The following is an 18490-nucleotide window of genomic DNA, read 5'->3' on the forward strand; positions in this document are numbered from 1 at the left end:
TTTTTAAGAACCCTCACTCACCAACCTAGTGGTGACATGCTTCATCACTGGGTTCCCACTGGAAAGACCTAATGTCTTTCCAGTGTGCTTCAACGCCTGTGTTACAGCGGAGCTGGTTTAGTGTGTGTTGAAGGTGTTGTAGTGAAGCCAAATTAAGCCAAGTGAGTGCAAAGAAATAGAAAAAAATTTTAATTAAAAAGTGCAAGCACGTGACTTTCAAAATTTTTTATTATTTGTCCGGTCTGCACTGGTTAAAAACAAGGGTGAATGGACCATAGGTGTGGCCTCGATTATGGTAGACCCCTAGTCCATATAGGTGAATTTGGTCGACATGTTTCTGCTTTTATTGAGCCCGAGTCGCTCAGCTTTCTTCAGGACCTTAATAGTGTAATCCTCCGGTGGTGTACACGCCCTAAGGTGCACCCTGCCGTGAGGAGAAAGTGTAAAAAAATTTTGGGGGGAAAATAATCTGTTCTTCCAAAAAAGTATATTTATACTCGTGGCTTTAAAGCCGCATATAACTCACGTAGCAATTTTGCTGGAGTCATGTACCTGTGGGGAAGGAAAATTTCAGTAATTAGATATAGACATATCCCCAAATCGATACGATATTGTAAATGGAAAAAACTGTTGTGTCCCATCACCCTAAGTAAAAGAAACACCCATCCAGTGGACTTCCCATTGTGAGTGTTCTATAGCTTGGGTAGTATTGTACTAGTAGGTAAAGGGTATCGTTTCAAGCTCTACCAACATGCAAGTGTTACTGTGTCCCAAATTTTATGTGACAACATTTTTGCAATTCTGAAGTTGCATAGACTGGACTAAGTGTGGGGTGTCTTCATGGCTCATGAGACGACAACAAAGCCCAACAATTCACTATTTACCAGTGAATGCAATAAAAGTACAAATATGAATGAAATAGGAATTTCAGCAATTCAACAGAGAACACTAATCACATCTTACGCCAAAAAACGGAATAATCATGCATCCCGTGGTTTAAAAGGTTGCAAACCATATTACAAATGAACAATGTGGGACAAAAGGTCTCGCTTTAAACTCACAGGAGGTGTGTCGATATCGGACCTCATGGGCACATAACGCGGTGTGAGGTAATCTTCACGCTGCAATCTGTGCAGACGGAAAGAAATTCTGGTCTGTTTTTCTTTCCGTCTGCACAGATTGCAGCGTGAAGATTACCTCACACCGCGTTATGTGCCCATGAGGTCCGATATCGACACACCTCCTGTGAGTTTAAAGCGAGACCTTTTGTCCCACATTGTTCATTTGTAATATGGTTTGCAACCTTTTAAACCACGGGATGCATGATTATTCCGTTTTTTGGCGTAAGATGTGATTAGTGTTCTCTGTTGAATTGCTGAAATTCCTATTTCATTCATATTTGTACTTTTATTGCATTCACTGGTAAATAGTGAATTGTTGGGCTTTGTTGTCGTCTCATGAGCCATGAAGACACCCCACACTTAGTCCAGTCTATGCAACTTCAGAATTGCAAAAATGTTGTCACATAAAATTTGGGACACAGTAACACTTGCATGTTGGTAGAGCTTGAAACGATACCCTTTACCTACTAGTACAATACTACCCAAGCTATAGAACACTCACAATGGGAAGTCCACTGGATGGGTGTTTCTTTTACTTAGGGTGATGGGACACAACAGTTTTTTCCATTTACAATATCGTATCGATTTGGGGATATGTCTATATCTAATTACTGAAATTTTCCTTCCCCACAGGTACATGACTCCAGCAAAATTGCTACGTGAGTTATATGCGGCTTTAAAGCCACGAGTATAAATATACTTTTTTGGAAGAACAGATTATTTTCCCCCAAAAATTTTTTTACACTTTCTCCTCACGGCAGGGTGCACCTTAGGGCGTGTACACCACCGGAGGATTACACTATTAAGGTCCTGAAGAAAGCTGAGCGACTCGGGCTCAATAAAAGCAGAAACATGTCGACCAAATTCACCTATATGGACTAGGGGTCTACCATAATCGAGGCCACACCTATGGTCCATTCACCCTTGTTTTTAACCAGTGCAGACCGGACAAGTAATAAAAATTTTTGAAAGTCACGTGCTTGCACTTTTTAATGAAAATTTTTTTCTATTTCTTTGAACTCACTTGGCTTAATTTGGCTTCACTACAACACCTTGAACACACACTAAACCAGCTCCGCTGTAACACAGGCGTTGAAGCACACTGGAAAGACATTAGGTCTTTCCAGTGGGAACCCAGTGATGAAGCATGTCACCACTAGGTTGGTGAGTGAGGGTTCTTAAAAAATTTCTTTTGTGGTGTCCCTCCCCTTGGAGTTTTCCTTTTTCCTTTTCTTTTTAGACACTTCACTACGAAGTTGTCCTTTATTGTGCTGTCACTCTTCTGTTGTTTAAAAATATATTAGGTAAGCACCAGATCAGTGGAGTCTTCAGTGAGCGACGCCAGGACCGACTATCGTTCTTTGCTCATTGTCTCTTGATCTCGTCAGAGCTTTGTGGGTGAGTTCTTGAGGAATCTCCCTTTATGAGCTTTGCAGTTGGTTCGTTCTCTTCAAGATGGTGGAGATAGCTCTGGGGAATCAGCTTCTATGTTCAGTAACTGACACGCTTCCTTAAGCAAATTAAGTTGATGGATTTTCCCATTAAGACGAATGATCAGGTGGAATTGGTGGCCCCCTAAGTAGGGCACACCAAAGGATTGGAGGTGGAAACTGATCGGTCGGAATTCTTTGCGTTTTTGAAAGGTTGATACGGCCAGGTCCTAGTATAAAGTCAGCTTGTGTCCTTGAAACTGTATTGGGCCTTTATCTCAGGAAGGCTGAAGGCTGCATTTCTTCAATGAGAAATCACAGACGCAGGAGGTGCAGGTGAAGGTCTCTTAGGTCCTACTCAAAGAGTGCATTCCAGTTTAATTTTGAAAGCAGGAGGTGCTTCTGTAATCATGTGGAAAAGGTCCATTACAAAGGAAACGATGTCTGGGCCTCTGGTCCAGCTGGACACCTTTGATGCGTATGTTATTGCAGCGTGAGCATTTTTCTAAATCTTCGATGTGGGCCTTCAATTCTTGGTGCTGATCACATAGACCCAGAATCTCTTGTTGGAGTTGTATAATCTGTTCATGTTGGCTCGATTTGTGCTCTTCAAGCGTGTCCACTGTTGCCTAGGGCATCCACATTCTGTCTCACCTCATAGAGATCATTAGAAAGCATCTTTTTCATACTCTGAAGGTCTTTCTGCAGAGAGGCAAACAGGGCTTCTATGAATGAGCGTGTAAGAAGGGCCTTAGAGTTGGTGGCATCCAGTGATGTTGTCGCCTCTGAGGCCGGCAAAGAGTCTTCTGTGTGAGAGCTTTGGGACTTGAGTAACATCTCTTTCTCAGAGCGATGCTTCTTCCCTTTACTTGTGGCCATGGCGTTGTTGGCGTCAGAGTGTCACAGTGATAAGGGTGCATAGTCATGTTGCACCAAAGAGATCGCTTCCGCTGCAGGTAGGTAGATAAGTGTCATAGCCAAGGCAATAAGAGAGGTTGGGAGCCAATGACCCAAAAATGGAGACCATCAGGATACGGGTGGACCCACGTCAGGACCACTGCTGGTAAATGCTGCAAGTCTACTGGCCAGTGCCAGATTGTCCACTCAATGCAGTGCTGACCAAAGAGACCTCTGCTCACTCTGAGGCCAATTGACACTGGTGTGAGGCAGCCAGGTAACAGGAGGCCCGCCCTGACCCATGTCAAGTCTGGGGCCGCCAACCAATTCCGTTCAGGGGAGGCCACGCAGCCCGCAAAGCCAGACCAATCCTCATGCCCTAAGCAAGGAGTAAGATGGGGCAGCAGGTGGCGCAGCACCACAGGGTGGCAGGAAGGGACTTATCTGTGTATGGTGAGGCTTTGCGGCTGCCGATCCATGGACTCACCCTCATGGTAGCAGTAGTCCGTATGGCTGGTTCAGCCCAGGGAGTTGGAGAGGGATGCCCGCATTCCCCCAATGGCAGCGCCAGCCACCGTGGATCAGCTACAGAGGCCCAGTTACAAGTCTCCTCAGTCCCACCAGCAATGGGTATTCTATTGATCTGTGTTGGACTTGGCCCTTCTGGCAGATTCATCCCTAAAAGTTTTGCCTTTTTTGTGACCTGATATTGGTCGTTTTTGTCCTCTGCGCACTTTAGCACTGTGGCCCAGTGTAAAGTGCGTGCGCGCTCTGAGTGCTGTGGTGAGATTGGCCTGCCTTCCCATAGGAATGCATGGGGGATTTGTGTGCCCATGGTAATTCCTGGTATGAGAGGAGCGCAAGGGCGAGTTTAGTATGCATGGACTTGTGAGAATAAATGCTGTGCAAAAGTGTGCGCAGATGTATGGTGACTGGTGGAGAAATGACACTTTTAGAAGTTGGCATTTCTGTGTGCTATATGTCTGCCTGCCTGATGTGAATTGCATGTCTGGCTTGTGAGTGACAGGGGCTGGATGGTGTGGGTGGCTCCAGGAGACACGGTGAGTTGGCCCAGTGGTGAATAGAGAGACCAGCATGCAGATGGGAGGGAGGAGTTGCACCTGGGACCTGACTAGGGCTGTGCCTTCCCTCCACAATTCCGGCTCCACCCCCTGTGGTGCGTCTGATCCCTGAGCCCCCACCTGACTAAGGAGAAAGGAGCTGACCAAAACAAAGTTCTCCAAAGATCCCCCAAACCAGTTGCATCTGGTTTCCCAAGCCCTGTGCTGTGTCACAAAGGAAAATGTCCTATAAAAGAAGGGGCTCTGACTCCATGAGAGTTGTTGTGCTCTTACGGACTAGAGGGGGTGCTGCTGGGCTCCAGGAGGAATCGCCACTTGGGACTGCCTCCCTGATGGAGGACCCTGTGAGCTGGCCTGCCTGGGCCCAGCCTTTACCCCCTTACTCCTGAAGGACTTTCCCTGCGTTTGGACTTTTATCCCTCGGAGGGCTGTGTCTTCTGATCCCTGAGTGCTCTTTACTTTTATTTAAGAAGCACTGGTGGCCTCCTGCACGAAGCTGCAACATATGGGATTCCAACCCCACACTGGCCATTATTTTACAGCATTTTGGGCGGCCTTTAGGTGCTCATTTTTTATTATTGGCGGTTGCCCAACCCGCGTGATTGCTCGCCGCATTTTTGTGAGGAGAGCAGGTGCCCACCCCACATTGCCACTCTGTTTGCGGGTGCCTACCCTGCGGTTCTGCAGTGGTATCTACATTTAAAGTAGCTGGTGCCCACCCTGCATTGTGGTGCCCTTTCACGGGTGCCCACCCTGCCTCTGTAGTGGTTGAAAATGGGAGCCTACCCAGTATTGCCTCTGCGTGGAAGAGATCACAGCCGCGCTGCCCGCGGCAACCCGGAAGTCGGTCAGGACGAACCTGACGGTGGGTGGAGCCTCGTGCCCTCAGGAAGCGAAAGCAGAGCCTGGGACAGAGCGGGGGTCCCATGAGGAGGAGAGAGCTCTGCGTGTGGGCAAAGAAGCAGGAAGCAGACAGGACCTACCCCACGCTCCTGTGACGAAAGAAGCAGGAAGCAGATGGGAGCCAACCCCGTGCTCCTGTGACCAAAAGGAGAAGGAGACCGCCTGAACAGGTGAGGACGGGCCTGGGGGTGAGAGAGAGCCAAGGCACATTTTCAGTGCCTGCCCCCACCCATAGGGACCCAAAGAAATCTGCCAGTGGACCCCCGTTAGTGAGGGGGGGTTGAATGCACCACAGTGTTGGTGCCGCTCGAGGCACATTGTCGGTGCTTGTGGCATTTTCATTGGGGGCCATTTGTATGCTAGAGTCCCAAGGAGGGGCTCAGGAGTCAAGCTGGTGCCCGGGCTCATTTTTACAGCTGCCCAGTAAGTAGTGGGCAGCTGCCACGTTTAGGTTGTGCATCTGCGCACTTTGCTTTCGCTGCTCCTGCAGCCAGCCCTGACTTTTGCTGGACATAGGGCCTTTTTGAGCCCCTGAGAGTGGCCAGTTCCCGATTCCGATTAAGGCACACTGTGTTTATACTGATTATTGCCCAATGTGCTTATGCTGGTAATGCTTAGTACCTCATGTGGTTTATGTTTATGAGGCTGGCGCATAATGTAGTTTTACGCCTGAGGTGGTCTATGCTAAGGAGATTCATGTGGTCCATGCTAAGGTGATATGCCTGACATGATTTGAGCCTCTTATATTTTTTATGTTACAGGATCTAGGTCTCAGTTCAGTATTTCACCAGTAGTTACTGGTTGTGCTCTACATTTACTATTTGTGTTACATTTACAATTGGTGATTTGTGATGGTTTTGACAGTGGCCCCATTGGCCCTGTCATGTGTTAATAGTCCCCTGTAAATACTGCCTAGTGCCAGTTGGCACAGTGTACATTGTGTGATTATGATCTGATGTGTTTATTATAATACAAAGACTATTTTTATATATAACCTTGTGTGGGGTTGTGTGAGAAGTTGGCCTGATATGTGGTGTTTCCAATTCTGGAACCACCTTGTATCAGTCCAAGCAATCCCTTATGGTGTCTGGTTGTAAGTCAGCCTTGTAGACAAGCTATCCTAGGGGTAGCATGGACTAAGCAGCCTTAAAGGCTTAACTGAAGAGGTCGTGTTAAGCGAGCTGTTTTACCACATACAATCCTGTAATACCAAATGAAAGGACACCACACAAGTATATATTATAAAAATATATGTGTTTATTTCTAAATTAATCCCCAGTACTCTTTATGAGCAAAGGGGCACAAGCGTTAAATCAAAAGCACAGTATAACATATAAAGTTGCACAATTATGGATGAGGGTGGGTGGCCACTCAAACCATATACTGAAAAAGTGGTATAAGAGATACCAATCGAACAGTGGTTCGGCCTAGGGCCTAGAGAATCGCTGGGAGCAGTCAGGACTAGCAATGCTGAAGTCGGGAAAAGCCCGCGGGATTCGGGTGCAGCACGTAAAGTGCGGCTTGCACCAATGCAATGTCAATGGTGCGTAAAAGTTACACAAAGTTAGTTTAAAGATACTTCCGCTGAACCTAGAGGAACAAAACTTAAGACACAGACCCTAGATGTGTGTACCAGTGTTGGGACACCGGCGTTGCAATGTTACCTCACCCACAGGAAGTGGGTGCACAGGGTCGAAATGGCGTCGGGTTTTGACACGCAGGTTCTTGGTGCTTGGAGCTGGAGAAGCTGCAGGCGATGGGAAGCAGAAGTGTCCGGTGTGATCCAAGGGTGGATCGAAGTCGAGATGAATCTGAAAGCAGAGGGAACAGAGTCTGGGTCACTCAGCAGTGACCAGGGTGGAACCAGGACGGAACCAGGCAATGTCGGGCGCAATCAGATGGTTGTTGAGAGGCTTCTCTCCGCTGTCACGTGGGCTCTGGGGCATCTGCGATGTCCAGGAGCAGGTCACGATCTGTCTAACGCAGGCTCTCGCCGTCAGCACCGTCGGCTTCAAGATTGCAGCAAACAGCACTTGGCAAAAGCAATCCACGCGGAACCGGGAGATTGCTTCTCACTCAGACCAGGAGGGTCAGAGTGGGGGCTCCTTTTCTCAGGAGCTGGTGCAGATCTGGAGCAACCAGAAAAGCAAGTTGTGTTCAAGTTTTCGTCGGCACAGGGGCCACAAGCCAGCTGGCAAGTGACCGGGCCAACGCATCAAGCCAACACAAGCAGAAGGGCCCCACGCAGCACTCGTCGAGTGTGGAGGGGGTAGCTTTGGTGCAAGTGTAGCTCAGGGTTGGGGCTTCTCAAACCCCGGTGTACAGCTTCGAGGGTCACTCGTGGGCTGCACGGTCAGTGTCTCATGGCCTTTTCAAGATGGCGTGCCCCACGCTTCCAGTCTCCTCCACGGGTCTCAGCTCTGCAGGGACTGTGGACCGGGCTGGGAGAAGGCAGGCAAGCTTGATCTCGTCGATCTCTGTTGCTTGAGTTCCGGCGGGAACTGCCACAAAGCAAGGGTCGAGGTGCTGGTTGGTACCTGTTTGCACAGGGTGGTCACTCCTTGACCACAAGGGAGATTCTTCAGTCTTCTACGTTGAGTAGGATGTCGAAGGGTCCAGAATTAGTTTCTTATGTTTCTTCAGGATGATCTGAGTTGCATTGGCACTGCTCCCACTCTTATTCGAATCTGGTGGGCTGGACATCCTGCTAGGTCCCCTCCTACGGGTGGGACCCAGGAAGGGGGTGGTTACACCCCTTTCCTTTGATCCAGGCCGCGCTGGGACTGGGACTGGTGTGCCCCAGAACCGGTTTGGCCGGATTATGCAAGGGGCAGCCTTGTGCTCCCCAGGCAGTGTCTGGTTTCTTTGAAACCTCCCTGCTACAATCCACCATCTCCTGTCTGGGGTGGTTTGACACCGCCCTGCGACAGGAAACCCTTTGTCCAGGCCACCATTTGCTGAGTTTCGGTCAGCAGCAGGTGGCCAGACCCGTGTCTGTGGCAGAGGCATCCATTTTGTGGATCTGAGGCTCATTTTAAATCAACCGCATTTCAGTAAAGTAACATGTCTTCTCCCTCTAGAAGGGTGGAATGCTACCCCCGTCGCCAGAACTGGTGAGGGGGTAGTATTCCAATTCGTATGACACCTTACACGACATGTTTTGATAAAGCCAAACCAAAGTTGCTATATAACCGCGAGGATTATAAGGCACTTAAGAGTATATGGTATGGCATTATCCCGGATCAGCTTAGGGAGTTGTTCCCGACAGCTGCAGACAGGCTCAGCTCATGCCAGAGCTCCATCTCACATAAAACCACGCACTCTGCCTCCAGGATTGATAAGGCCTTCCATAGGAGTGACTCACAGGTTTATATGTGTCCAGATATAGGTTTAGATATAGGTATACTATATCTAAGCAAGGGGTGATTACACCCACTTGCCCCAGCTGAGTGATCAGCCAGTTGTGTCAATTTAAGAACCAGCCAGGGGTGGCAAAAGCTATGCTTCAGCCCCTGGTAGGCCTTGGTAGCACCTATGCCCTGAGCACCTATAGTGCATGGTACAGGGGCTGACAAGGAGTCCATTTTCCAATTGTGGTATGTACCTATAGCACATGTATTTCAAATTTAGAGAGAGAACAGCAGGCTGGGGGTCTGAATAGCAGGCCCACAGCCTCAGTAAGTCGAAAACCAGTGAAGCAAAAAGCATAATTTGGGGTGACCATAGGATAGCAGACCCTACTCTCCTACAGGTTGCTTTTGTGGTGTGCCTAATGTGTTGCTGCTGTGTGGGTGTTGTGCAAACACTTTACACATTGCCTCCGGGATAAGCCTGACTGCTCGTGCCAAGCTACAAAAGGGGTGAGCAGGGTTATCTTTGGCGTCTAACTCCCTTGTCCTGACTAGAGTGGTGGTCTCTGCCTGGCTTTGGCGCAAGCCTTAGCCAACCAGAGATCCCATTTCTAACAATCTGCGAAGGTGAAGGGGTCCATATCGACTTGTACAGCAATTAACTATCCCCTTGTGGATGAGGTCAAAGGTAGCAATCTGCTGCAACCCCCGATCGCTGAGGCGAAGGGGTCCGAAGGCACAGGAAGGTGGGGACAGTAATCTCCGGCTGTAATCGCAGCCCAGCTGTCTTATTGGGCAGGCCGCACCTCAACGCCGTTCAATCTAGGCCGCCGAGGCTCGCTTGTAAGTCTTTCGAAGGAGAGTGAGGGAGGATGGACCCAGCAGCAATCGAGCCTTCAGCACCGGCCCACCGATCCAGGGTCCAGCGCTGGCTGCTCCCGAAAGGGCTTTGAGGCCATCAGGTCCCCGACATCAGTCAGGCCCCTGCAGATAGTCCCATGGTCAGTGGGGCACCGTTACACAGGGTACCACTACAGCAAATACCTGATCAAGGCAGGGGACTCTACACTTGAGCCAGCTCATCTCGTTGAGGTCTCGATGCCCTCTGGGGGATGAGCAACTGGAGGTCGAGGATCCAGGATGTCGAGTCCCATTGCTGCATTTTGGGGTAAGTACACCCCGAATCCCCACCTGGAAGTGTCCAATGGGGTGCTGGGTTAGCTGCAATTCAAATCATACCCTCAGTTCCAGCTATACAGTGGCTAAGGCGTGTGGGCCCGGCTGCACGGGTTGGAGAGATGCATCTCACTCGTTCGACATCTTGGCCACAACCCAATAGTATTTTTATAGAGGTAAACCCTCCCCGCACTGTCATGGATAGTGGTACGGGAACAACATCGCAATTTAGAAAAATCCGCCTTGCCATGATTTCTGGATCCTGCAAAATGTATCTGTAGTAAACAAACAATGCCAAAAGACATTTGTGAAGATTCTATACACACACATTGTACCCGGAATCCGGTTTTACTTGTCGTGATGGTGATCAAGGTGCAACATGTGCACACCTAATAAAACTTGAGTTTTGAAATAAGCATCATCTGACACTCAAAGTGGTGTGATAGTTCATCATGGTTCCCCAGTAATCGTGAAAAATTAGTAAACACAGACTGCCAAACGGGATTTCAGTTGTTCAAAGACACAGCGCACAGACCCCACGGAAACCTAACTAGGGATGTAGCTGTCAATTGTGGAACAGTTGCAGTAGCACCGGGGCTCAGGCTTCTGAGGGGTCCACTTCACCACAATTAGTGGCTATTTTCGTTTACTGCAAAACGAGAGGGTGGGGTTTAAAATGTGCTTGTTTGCATTAAGGCCCATGGCGCCCTTTCTATGGCACCAAGATTAACAGATGTCCCACCTCAATAAACACCTCATCTTGCAATTATGCATATTTGGCAAAGTGGTGTGTATATATTGGAACCCCGGTCCAAAAGGGGGTGGTGATGGACGAAGCATCCGAACCAATCAAACACTCACACCCAGTCAACAGATCTGGGTTTAATCCATCACCGTTCTTTAGCCCACTCTGCCACCCCAGTCCAGACATGGCCATATGCAAATCAGTCTGACCCTGTCCCTCATGGGAGCAGTCCAGCCCGAACTGCCAAGCCATGCCTTCCCTGGACCGGAAAGAAGCTTCTGAGGATCGGTTTCTTGCATTTCAGCCGCCTTCAGCCCGGCTTGCTTGAATCCAGTGGCAAAGTGAGCAAGGGACTCATTTCTGAGCAAACCCTGCCAACTTATGGTGAACAAAGCGGTACAAAAGGGGGTGGTGAGGGACGGACCCTGTGCCTCATGGGAACAGTACAGCCCTAACTGCCAAGCCATGCCTTCCCTGGACCGGAAACAAGCTTCCGAGGACCGGATTCTGGCATTTCAGCCGTCTTCAGCCCGGCTTGCTTGAATCCAGTCAAGCTATCCTGGCTGAAGACGGCAGAAAGCCAGAAACCGGTCCTAGGATGCTTGATTCCGGTCCAGGAAAGACATTGCTTGCAGTTCGGGCTGGACTGTTCCCATGAGGCACAGGGTCAAGGCTGATTTGCATATGGCCATGTCTGAACTGGGGTGGTGTGGAGTGCAAAAAAACGATGGATTTAGGCCCAGATCTCTGTACTGGGGTGAATGTATGACATTGTTCTGCATTCTGTCCATCAACTGTTGTTTTTATATTGGAACCCCTACAGAGGTTTAGCTTTTGTCTTATTTTTTGGTTTGTGGGCTGCTTATTTAAATTAACACTCAATCTTTTTCCAAGAACAAGGTTTGTTGTATTAACATGATTCTGTAGAAGGAACATGGACTGGCGTTAGCATTTTGTGTTCAGATTAATACCTACCTCGATTACCGGAAAGAAATGCATTTTATAATAAATAAGGGGATTCCTTTAGCATTTTTAGGACCATCTTCTCACCGACAGAAGAGCTCCATTTTCCAGATGAAGTGTTTGAGGGGAGGAGCTAGACTTTCTCCCAGTGTCCGAAACAGTTTATTATGTCCATAATTCATTGCTTCTTAGCTATTTTATTGGCCACAAAGCTGAAATGCATGATGAAGTTGTCTATTTCTGCTACCCTGAAAGTCATGTTTTTCATATTGCTGTTGCCTGCCTGTCAACAGAAAGGCCACAGTCGCTCTCTCTTTTCTATGTGTACAAGAATGATATCACCCAGTCAGCACTAAACTCATAGACCACTTGGAAGATAATGAAGTAAATAAAACTGAAGAACAGCACTGCAGGTCATGCCTAGTGACGGTCCCTTCCCCATCTAGATTGCATAGAAGACAATGTGGTATCTTCATCAACGTTTCTCAATTCTGGCATGAAGGTGACAATAAATTCATCTGCAGGGCTGTACTTTCTGAGGAGCCTGAACTCGACATCATACTGGACAATGGCTTCAAATATTCTGTAGCAAAAATATGAGGATAGTCTCCTTGGTAATAGGTTAAGACATGCTTGGGCTCAATCAGGTTTAAAGTGAGTATCCCAAGCATGTCAATCAGTGTCAATCAAATGGCATCCTTCAGAGGAAGAAGTTAGTGTTAACAAAGGTAGTTCATGCTTTAACCCAATCCTTTAATGTGAAATCCTCTCCAAAAGGAAGACAAGAGAAAGGCGTATGCAATGTATCATGTCTAGGAACTATATGACTAAGTGTTAGGACTCTCCTAGAATCCCAGCATTCTTCTGAACCTTGATTGAAAACAGATGGTGCAAGGTAAATAGCGAAAGGTCAACTGTCCCTGCTCAGTTTTCTCATTTCTACTACTTTCCAGTTCCAGTCTGTCTTCTATGGCAGTTCTATAAAACTATACAAAGCCAAGGATTACTCAGAAAAGACACTAGCCACTTTCAAGTTAATACTAATTTTTAATAGGAGGTTCTTTGGGCTTGAATGCATATTGATTAATACTAAGGGGTATATTCACAAAGACGGGCGATAACTATCGCCATCGTCAGTCATCGCCGGAAAAATTAACGCTGCCTAAAACTGATTAATATTGCCATGTTAACGGGCTATTTTCAAGCCTGCAGTACATGGCGATAGTAACAGGGAAGGGGTGTCAAAACCCACGTACTAATCATCGCGATGGTGAATTAAAATCCTGCGTTAGCCGGCGATACGTTGTGAATGGCCAGTTATCAGCTGAGAAGTCCCATCATCACTACTTTTAGCTCCCTGCTGAACACTGCCCCTGCTGGAAGCCAGGTGTCACTGTGAGACTGGCAGTATGGTGACTTCGGCAATCAGCTTCCTTGAAGTCTGACCATTTGTTTTAACCAAAAATACTGTCATTTTAGTGGTGCTAGCTTAGGCAGACACATTCCATCTAGAATACCTGCGTATTAAAAGGCTCCTGGCTGGGTTCTCTTCCATGCTGCAGGTAGTCGTCCTGCTTAACACCAGCATAAGGTATGTGTAAAATCCCGGGTGCTACAGCGGGTTATCCCCTGTTTTTGCTTTGCTTTGCAGATCTGGCAGTTCGTTATGAATGTGGTGTTGTGGTTTTCTTGTGTGTTTTTGCACGGGAACGTCTACTCATTAGTGTTAGTTGGTGGTGTCCACTGTGGAGAACGATTTGGGGGCAGTTATCGCAGAAATGCTGGTGTTGCCTGCAGTTTGTACCAGCTTGTGAATGGGGTGTTAATTCTATCACCACTTTTGATGCGTCAAAGTGGGGATAATTTGGAGATAAATCCTTGTGAATATTCCCCTAAGTTTTATGAAGACTCATTATGAATGTTCATTGATGCTCTAACTGCATCAAAAGGGACTGGCATTCCATGTATTCTCCAATGATCGTGATAAAACTTTATTTTATTTTAATCAGCAATGTTTTGAAAGAAATGTTGAAATTTGGTGTCTGGGTCCCAGAAACTGTTGAGACAGTCATTTGATTCGACTTGCTATGCCTAAGGAATCTCAGAAGTACTGCAGATAACACAATTGGATGATTCAAATAACCATGAGCTAAAAAAACTCCCATCTACTCTAATGTGAAGCAAAGTTTTGTGTGAGTTTTACTATAAGACTAGACTGTGTGTGTAGTTTGAACAACTTCGCACAATGCGAACTGCACGTAGCACAGTGCGGACATGTGTAGCGTAGCGTAGTGCAGCAGTCATTTTTTGCTTGCTCGCAGTCCTCAACGTCAAGTTGGCGACCGCGAGCAAGCAAAATTACATCCTCGCTAGACTTTTGCCTTGTTCGCGATCAGCAACATCAAGTTGCCGATCGCGAGCATGGAAAATAAGCCTCCCAGTGAGATTCTCAACCTGGGGAGGTCAGGTTTCTCATTGCGAGTGATCGCGCATGCTCGTGACAGCTCGCGATGAGAAACTACCAGTCCGCTTTGAGAAAGCTGCAGCTCGAGTGTCAGATGCTTGTCCGCACTGTGCAATCATTGAAAAAGACATCTTGCACAGTGCGAACATGCTACTACGCAGTTCTCGTAGTGCTACACGTAGCTCACGAAGTGCGAAGTGCACTTCGCGTAGCTTCGCGTAGCGCTACTTCTTGAACTACGCCCACCCCTAGTGTAGTCCCCACTGGCAGAGAATGTAGCAAGTCCAAAATACAGGAAAGAAGGGCAAATCATTTCGGTTAAAAGGATCGAAGACATTTCAAAGCAATGTGGGACCTAGGCAAAAGGAAGTGGTGTCCAGTACAATCTCAGTTACATAACGAGTCATCCTAGAATTGGTATTGGCTAAAGATATTTTGCTTGCTTAATTTTGAAATTGGCTTTTAAGTGTCTGGTTAGTGGGTACTGCGTAGACATGATTGAGGCTCAATATACACTGTGAGAACTTTAAGGCATTCAGGAAAGTCCTAAAAGGTTAAGACTCCTTTTCTGTTACTTTTCTTTTTGGACATAGCCTTTCAATTTTTATTCCCAGTCTGAGGAGCTGTGCAAGGCTGATAAACTAGTAAAAACATTAAAATCAGTGAGATTCTATTACTTATATTTGATAAAATACTTTTTTAGATCACTTATATTTGGAATTATACCCATAATGAGGGCTTCAATCTATTATTAGGCATGCACTTATTATGTAACAACAATAAAGACATTAATGCTGAATAAAAGTAAGTTGGAACAAATAATCTTTAAAAGTCATTTGTTCAGAAAGAACCAGCCTTCAACCTTCCTTCAACCTAGGGCCTCCTGACCAAGTACAACAATTATATCATAAAGTAATTGTGAGGAACTAATGTTGCATCTGCCTTTGCCTTCATTACATGAAAGCGCTGGCACTACTATTTAAAGAGGAATCTTTGGAAATGTCTCTCCCACAACTCCCTAAAGGAGCTAAATCAGATAAGAGAGGATGCTCACTACTATCATTCCTTCCTAGTATAAACGGGACAATACTAAACGGTAATATTAAAGGAGATAAACCGGCATCATATACTAGGCAGGGAAATGGAACTCCCTCTACTCTCGATTATTTTATCTGTGGGACTGAAGAAAAGGAACAAATCACTCAACTCTCAATAAATTTTAATGAAGGTAGTGATCACGCACTCTTATACTTAACAACTCTCTGGACGGCACAGACTACCTTTATGAACCAGTCAATATTCTATAAACCTAAAATGGAAGTCAATATAGCCCAGCGTCGGATTTACTGGTGTACAGAAAACTTGGATTATCTAAAAACTCTAATTTTTCATACCCAATTGTTGACTGCCATTCACTCAGATGACCTCATAATGAACTTTGAAAATATAATTTACAAACTTAAGCACGCTCTAGAAAGCAAATTACAACAGGATAGACCAGTGAAAAGTAAATGCACCAGTAGGAATAAAAACTGGAATCAACCTACCGTGAAAAAGCTTAATAGATTGATCCGAGCCCAGTATCTGAGCTTCTCTTCAGTAAATAAAGCGGAAATTAATAGATTAAAGAACCAAATACGAAGAGAAAAAACTAAACAGAAAAAACTGGTCCAGGACTCCAACTGGATTGATATCCAACTAGCAGTCAAGCAATGTAATCAGCGCAAATACTGGTCCCTGATTGCGAAAATGACTGGAACTAAAAAGAAGTTGGAAGCAACCCCTGTTTCAGAGGAGGACTGGGACACCTACCTGAACGATTTATACAAACCTAATTTAACTACAATGGTAAGAGAGGCTGTTGATCGAGATATGGAAATTAAAGATACTAAAATCACCAAGACCTCGGCAGTTTCTATTGCCATGAATATTAGAAAGGCAAGAAGTACGGGTGCATCCGGCCCTGACCAGATCCCCATTAAGGTCTACCAAGTCGACCCTAATCAGTGGGGTCTGACGCTCTCGCCACTGTTCAATTACATTTTTTACTCTGGAAAAATACTGAACTCCTGGAAGGGAAGCATAATTATCCCGATATACAAAAAAGGAAATAGAAACATTGCAGGAAACTACAGACAAATAGCGCTGATGGACGCTGCAGGGAAGATCTTCGCAGCAGAAGTATTGGACAGATTGAAATCTTGGGCATTTATGTTGGGTCTAATTCCCATGTTTCAGGCTGGATTCCGACCCAATCACTCAGTCACAGATAATATAGCAATCTTTCAGACAATCCTAGATAAATATGTAACAGGGAAATCACAACCCATATACGCAGCGTTCATCGATTACTCCACCGCCTTTGATCGAGTGGATAGACCGACCCTCTGGAAAAAACTAAGAAGGATGGGTATCCCTGAACTACTATTACAAGTAATAGTGAATCTCCACAGTAACACTTGGTGCCGTGTTCAAATGGGGAGCGACAAGGGCTTGTCTAAGATAATACGGACATCAAATGGCTTAAAACAAGGGTGTCTTTTAGCTCCGATTTTATTCTCCCTGTACTTAAGTGACTTACCATCTCAATTACAACAAGGGTTATGCATGCCTCCGAAGATCGCCACTCAGCGCATACATGCCCTGTTATATGCGGACGATATAGTCATGTTTGACTTAACGCCTTTTGGACTTCAAAGCCTTTTAGATATTTTACACAACTACTCTAAGGAAAATTTTCTAATCCCGAATATAAACAAAACTAAAGTGGTGGCATTTTCGAAAAAGAAAAAAGGTGTGAGGTACCAATGGAAGCTGGGTGGAGAGAGGTTAGAGCAGGTAGAGGAATATACCTATTTAGGTAGAATTTTCTCATACAACATGAGTAACATTAAACAAATTAATCATTTAAAAAGGAAATGTGATTTACACGCTGGGGCAATGTCACGCCTGTACTCTGCCACTGGAAACAGGCATCTTTCTACATTAATAAAAGTCTATAGAGCTAAGATTCCCCCGGTTCTGTCATATGCCTCTGAATATATTCCTTTAAAACAATGGTCCTATATGGACTTAAAAGAAGGTAAAACACTAAAAAAATTACTGAAAGTCTCTACTTCTACACCAGTACAGGCGCTAAGACTGGAATGTTCTATCACCAGCGCATATGCTACTGCCGTAGCAAGTATCATCAGGTGGGCCTACAACCTTCTTCACTCTAAAGAAGGTACTTTACGACGTCTGCTAAAAATCGAGACATTTGATAAAGATTCCACTCATCTAATCTTTTCCAGAAATATGAGAGAGGCATTTCAGTTAGCAAAAGTCCGCTTAGAAATTTTGTCATTGTGGACACCTGCACAACTCAAACTTTTCCTAAAAAGTTTTACCCCCAAATTGAGTTATGAGCTTGATCATTTACATTGTACCAAACTATCTGCGTATAAAACTTATGCTGACTCTCAGGAATATAAGCAAGAACAGCCGTATCTAGACTATTCTCTCACACACGGCGCAAGGCGTGCAATTATGATGTTGCGTTTGGGTATACTACCCGTTCTAACCTTTACCTCTTCCTGGAGTTTAGAGAGTTCTTCGTTATGTACTCTTTGTCAGGGGGGCAAACAGAATCTTGAGCACCTTTTATTTATATGCCCAAACAACAAAGTTGTAAATGCAAGGTTAACGTGTCTAGAGCCCATCTATCGGTCATGTAGGATTGTCAATGCAAAAGATTTTCTACTTTTATGCAAAATGCCACCTAATGAATTTGTTTGCTATAAAATTTATAAGTTTTTAAAAATTTCATTGAAAATGTATTAAATTGTATGCATAAATAAGTGTATATTTTATTCAAATTTGTGGTCCTCAAAAGAGTACCGAAACAAATAAAAAAAATTTGACTTTGACTTTGAAAGCGCTGGCACACTTTCCATACCCATCAAAATCATACAATAGCTAGTGAATCTACCAAGCCACATTGGCTAAGTGTACAGAACATATTGCATTATGCGACCTTTGCTTGATGTTTGAGCTCACTTTACACAATCATAAATTTTACTTCTTCAGGACAAACCTAAGTCCCTCTGAAATGGACATGCTGGAGATGTTATAATGTGAGGAAAGTTTCATACAGATCCCCCTTATTGACTTAAACTTACTATATGTAATTTCCTGCTTTTCCTACATTGAAATTACTTCCATAGTTATTCACTTCAAACTGACAAAATGTAATTCCGAGTTCTAGTTGGCACTGACATCTTTAGAGCTATACTCTCCATATCCACAGTTCATTTTAAAATAATTTTCCTCGTGGCTTTGAAACTGAATGGTTGTTGGCAAACTTTTTTCATGAAAACA

General features: G+C 45.5%; 1 protein-coding gene across 1 annotated transcript in view; it reads right to left on the reverse strand.

The window, feature by feature from the left end:
- LOC147733205 (uncharacterized) overlaps positions 1–18490 on the reverse strand; it is a 618178-nt gene that overhangs the window by 598849 nt on the left and 839 nt on the right. The window lies entirely within an intron of this gene.

This window comes from Lissotriton vulgaris, chromosome 2_1 (genome assembly GCF_964263255.1).
Source record: "Lissotriton vulgaris chromosome 2_1, aLisVul1.2, whole genome shotgun sequence".
Classification (NCBI taxonomy): domain Eukaryota; kingdom Metazoa; phylum Chordata; class Amphibia; order Caudata; family Salamandridae; genus Lissotriton; species Lissotriton vulgaris.